This window comes from Engraulis encrasicolus, chromosome 6, assembly GCF_034702125.1.
Source record: "Engraulis encrasicolus isolate BLACKSEA-1 chromosome 6, IST_EnEncr_1.0, whole genome shotgun sequence".
NCBI classification, from domain to species: Eukaryota; Metazoa; Chordata; class Actinopteri; order Clupeiformes; family Engraulidae; genus Engraulis; species Engraulis encrasicolus.
In genome coordinates, this window is record NC_085862.1 from 29616688 (window position 1) to 29622379 (window position 5692).

Below are 5692 nucleotides of genomic sequence, written 5' to 3' on the forward strand. Positions count from 1 at the left end.
TCTTGTGACCAGCCGCAGTCATTTGTAATATTAATATACAAGCTATATCATATTATGTCCCATGTGTCAAGGTCTGCTTGTTGAAAGGGGAGGGGGGGGGGCTGTATTATTGGGTAGGCCTTCGTCTAAGATGATCTTGTAACCAGCACCACACAAGTAATATTTTTCTGTATGAGGTCATATCTTAAGTAATGATTAATTAATGTATTATTTAACAACATATTTGGAGTCATAATAGAAGTCATGATGACTATGGCATTAGTTAATGTATAAAGAAGAGATATTCCAAGTGTGTTAATATATACTCACAAAAGATTTTACGCTTAACTACTGAATCTTTGCCCCTTATTCTGCGGTCATGACATGATAATGAGTACTATAGCATTAGCTAATGCATGAAGAAGTGATATTCAGAATATGTTACTATGTACTCAGAGAAGAACTTCTGATTAACTAACATTATCAATAAAAACACCAGTTTGTGTACAAATTTTAATAAGCAAAAATGTTAAACAAGGGATCACACAATAACATACCACAGGCTTACATACATTTATCCAGAGAGAGAGAGAGAGAGAGAGAGAGAGAGAGAGAGAGAGAGAGAGAGAGAGAGAGAGAGAGAGAGAGAGAGAGAGAGACAGACCGACCAACCGACCGACCGACCGACCGACCAACGCGCACACACACACACACGCACACACACACACACACAGCCATTCTCCTGAAAATGTCCAAAAGATGAATCCATGGTTTACAGATGCAGAGCAAGATGCATTGTCCTATATGAAACTCGGAAAGTCCAAGTTGCATGGTCCACAGAGAAAGCTGGGGTTGACATACTGGGAGGCGCGCAAGGTGTTTGGATCCGCAAACTACTGACAGTGGTTCACTGTGAAGTGCCTGTAGCCTGTCGCAGTCAATGCACTCCTGTAAGTGCCCCATTGGTCACTGATGACGGTGGTTCCCGGACGCACTTGTTTAACCACACCAGCCACAAGACAGGATGTTTCTGGCGGTCACCTACTCCTAATATTCTTAATACCCACTTTTTCCGTCGCCATGTTGCACCGGCCCTTCTGTGGTGATACTGTAAATACACAAGAGAGTAAAGTAAGTGAGTAAGTACATTTTACTTAAAAAGCACATAAAACAGTACAAAACTGACCAAAGTGATACAGATATTAAAAGGAGAAGGGAACAATGTCAGATAAAATCCATGCAGCTTGGCCTGCAAGTTTTTTTTAAAATATGCAGCACCATGGGTGACATCATCAAAGCTTAAGGTGGTCCAACAACATGTTGCTGTACTGCTTCACAGTGGTACCTCTCCAGCCCCCCAGGGGAGGTTGAGATGGCTGCGGTGCTTAGTTGCCTTTAGGGGGCATTAGTCTACTTTATTTTTTCAATACTAACGGGGACGTTGGCAGGCTTATGATGAGGTCAAGGGGGTTTTGGGAGGCTCACCTTGCTTTTATTAAGGAAACAACTTTCATCAATAGCTGCAAACTCTCAACGATCTCCAACCATTTGACCATGGCGTCTTATGTGGGCATTTATTGCATGATTGCAAATCCATCCGACTGTTCCAGCCATCTCTGACCGTGTCCGGGAACTCCTCGCAACTCCATCCTGCATCATGTCACTCTTTCTAAGCACAAAACCTGAAAGAAACTGACCAAAGGCAGAATAGAAAAAATAATTAAACATATAGTCAGTAGACAACACAGCACTGTAGTCTAAAATTCCCTCGTAAAGACAGTATAACCCCTTCATATTAAACTATTAGAGGCAATTTCTGGCAATATCATTTCTAAAGAAAAAGTTTATGTAGTTTAGGACACTACATCTACATCTTGAGAAATGGCCGCCACATTGAATTATCTTGTGGTCAGTGTTTTTTTTTCCTGAAGTGTGACCCTTAGAGAATATTTCAGCTAAATTCCATGTCTTTACACCAAAGTAAGTGGCTTTTACAGTAACTATTAGTAGCAGAGACGGCCATCTGAAAAATGGGCGCCATACTGACTTTAAGTGTGGCCAACATTTTTTTTTCCTAAAAAGTGACCCTCAGATAGTATTTCAGTCATATTGCATTTTTTAACCAAAGTAAATGGTGTTATACTAACCATTCAATAGCAGTGGCAGCCATCTTGGAAAATGCTGCCTATATTACAATGTTGTGTGGCCCGCTTTTTTATTAAAGAAAGTGACCCTCAGAAAGTATATTTGACAAATTCCATGCATTTATACCAACGTGTATGACTATGTCACTAAGCTGCTCTAGTACATCTAACAGAAATTCACCCCTTTCAACTCCCCTCCACAGGCACACACAGAAGTCATAAGTCCATTGGAGAGGAGTTCTGCCAGTTCTACTCTACTGGCTGGTAATCTTATTTGCTACTGGTTTGTCAAATTATTACGCTTCCAAAAGTGACCACTGGGGGGCTTAAATACAGTATATTATATTGCAATTCAGTGGTAAGGCATGGCAAGCCACCTCTTCAAACAAGTTTTCTTGACTGGGATGTGCACGACAGGCTGCTAGGCCTAATGGAACAACACCATAGATTTCATTTCTACAGGCTTGCAATCTGTCTTGGCCTCACTAGGCTAAAAACAGAGATCCAGAAACGCAACAGAAGCATATAGTCTTTCTTGTATTTTACTTAATATGTTTTTGTGAAAATGATAGACAAACACATAGGCCTACAAAACATGTATCAAAGTTTCTAAGCTTAAATGAAGAACCATGAATTACTGTAGCTGAGTTGCACCAAGTGATTGCTCAGTCATTATCCAAACTACTTCGTTTTAATTGGAATGTTGAAGTTACTAAAATTAATATATGAACTACCAGCATGAAATACACTACAAATGAGATGAATTATTCAAAATAAAGTACTCACAGGAGCTGCTTGAACAAGCACGTTGTAGGGGTGGCAAAGAGAGCTGTCGGCATCGTTGTGGCACGGTCGAAATGGCTACAATAACACTTCCGCTCGTAACTTCCTGTTCAAATCTTTTGTCAAAATAAAAGTAACGAATAGCTTGGTGATTACATTAGTTTTACCACAACCGTAAATGCTGCTGACTATTGCATATAATGAAAATCAAAATGCTGCATTTCGATTTTCCTTTCATGCAATGTGCACTATTTACAATTGTGGTAGAACTAATGTAATTAAAAAGCTATTCGTGACTTGTATTGTGAGTTGAACAGGAAAGTGAGAACAAAGGCGTTGTTGTAGCCATTTTGGCCATGCTACAACGATGCAGACAGCTCTCTTTGTCACTCCTACAACGTGCTTGTTCAAACAACACATGTAAGTACTTTATTTTGCACAATTCGTCTTATATGTAGTGTATTTCATGCGGGTAGTTCATATATAAATTTTAGTAGCTTAAAAATTCCAATTAAAACGAATTAGTTTGGATAATGGCTGAGCAAACACTTGATGCAACTCAGCTACAGTAATTCATGGTTCTTCATTTAACAGCTATGATACATGTTTTGTAGGTTTATGTGTTCGTTTATCAATTTCACAAAAATGATTCAGTAAAATACATGAAAGACAATATGCTGCTGTGGTGTTTCCAGATCTCTGTTTTTAGCCTAGTGAGGCCAATAGAAATTGCTAGCCTGTAGAAATGAAATCTATGTCGTTCCATTATCTCAACCTGTAGTGCACATCCCAGCAAAAAAAAAAAAAATAACATGTTTGAAGAGGTGTCTTGCCATGCCTTACCATTGAAATGCAATACTGTATTTAAGCCCCTAGTGGTCACTTTTGGTAGCATAATTTGACAAACCAGTAGCAAATAAGAACACTACCAGCCAGTGGAATGGAACTGACATAACTCCTCTCCAATGGACTTGTGACTTCTATGTGTGCCTGTGGAGTGGAGTTGAGAGGAGTGAATTTCTGCTAGATCTACTAGAGCAGCGTAGTGACATAATCGTACACTTTGGCATAAAAGCATGGAATTTGGCAAATCACTCTAAGGGTCCCTTTTTGAATAAAAAAGCTGGCCACACAAAATTGTAATATAGCCGGCATTTTTCAAGATATCTGCCACTGCTATTAAAGGGTTATAAAACCCTTTACTTTGGTTAAAAATGTAAATGGCTGAAATATTCTCTACGGGTCACTTTTTAGAAAAAAAAATGCTGGCCTCACTTAAAGTCAATATGGCACCCATTTTTCAAGATGGCCGTCTCTGCTACTAATGGTTACTGTAAAAGCCACTTACTTTGGTATAAAGACATGTAACTTAGCTGAAATACTCTCTAAGGGTCACACTTCAGGGGAAAAAAATCACTGGGCACAAGAAAATTCAGTATGGCGGCCATTTCACAAGATGTAGATGTAGTGTCCTAAACTCCATACACTTTTTCTTTAGAAATGATATTGGCAGAATTTGCCAGTAATAGTTTAATGTGAATGGGGTTATACTGTCTTTACGAGGGAATTTTAGACTACAGTGCTGTGTTGTCTACTGACCATATGTTTAATTATTTTTTTATATTCTGCCTTTGGTCAGTTTCTTTCAGGTTTTGTGCTTTAGGCAGAGTGACATGATGCAGGATGGAGTTGCGAAGAGTTCCAGGACATGGTCAAAGATGGCTGGAACAGTCGGATGGATTTGCAATCATGCAATAAAGGCCCACATGAGACGCCATGGTCAAATGGTTGGAGATCGTTGAGAGTTTGCAGCTATTGATGAAAGTTGTTGTAATAATAGCAAGGTGAGCCTCCCAACGCCCCCTTCTCTTCATCATGAGCCTCCCAACACCTACTTGACCTCATCATAAGCCTGCAAACGCCCCACTTAGTATTTAAAAAATGAAGTAGACGAATGCCCCCTAAAGGCAACTAAGCACCGCAGCCATCTCAACCTCCCCTGGGGGGCTGGAGAGGTACCACTGTGAAGCAGTACAGCAACATGTTGTTGGACCACCTTAAGCTTTGATGTCACCCATGGTGCTGCATATTTTTTAAAAAAACTTGCAGGCCAAGCTGCATGGATTTTATCTGACATTGTTCCCTTCTCCTTTTAATATCTGTTCATCATTTTGGTCAGTTTTGTACTGTTTTATGTGCTTTTTAAGTAAAATGTACTTACTTACTCACTTACTTTACTCTCTTGTGTATTTACAGTATCACCACAGAAGGGCCGGTGCAACATGGCGACGGAAAAAGTGGGTATTAAGAATATTAGGAGTAGGTGACCGCCAGAAACATCCTGTCTTGTGGCTGGTGTGGTTAAACAAGTGCGTCCGGGAACCACCGTCATCAGTGACCAATGGGGCACTTACAGGAGTGCATTGACTGCGACAGGCTACAGGCACTTCACAGTGAACCACTGTCAGTAGTTTGCGGATCCAAACACCTTGCGCGCCTCCCAGTATGTCAACCCCAGCTTTCTCTGTGGACCATGCAACTTGGACAATGCATCTTGCTCTGCATCTGTAAACCATGGATTCATCTTTTGGACATTTTCAGGAGAATGGCTGTGTGAGTGTGTGTGTGTGTGTGTGTGTGTGTGCGTGTGCGTGTGCGTGTGTGTGTGTGTGTGTGTGTGTGTGTGTGCGCGCGTTGGTCGGTCGGTCGGTCGGTCTGTCTGTCGCTTTCTCTCTCTCTCTCTCTCTCTCTCTCTCTCTCTCTCTCTCTCTCTCTCTCTCTCTCTC

General features: G+C 40.7%; 2 long non-coding RNA genes across 2 annotated transcripts; one reads left to right on the plus strand and one right to left on the minus strand.

The window, feature by feature from the left end:
- Positions 1-692: 692 nt before the first annotated feature.
- Positions 693-2987, minus strand: LOC134450322 (uncharacterized). Its single transcript, XR_010035065.1, has 3 exons — positions 2910-2987; positions 1465-1671; positions 693-1087 (listed from the first exon to the last, which is right to left on the minus strand). It is a non-coding gene; the product is annotated as an uncharacterized LOC134450322 (long non-coding RNA).
- Positions 2988-3196: 209 nt separating this feature from the next.
- On the plus strand, positions 3197-5444 carry LOC134450323 (uncharacterized). The gene is made up of 3 exons (XR_010035066.1): positions 3197-3326; positions 4546-4750; positions 5163-5444. It is a non-coding gene; the product is annotated as an uncharacterized LOC134450323 (long non-coding RNA).
- Positions 5445-5692: the final 248 nt, after the last annotated feature.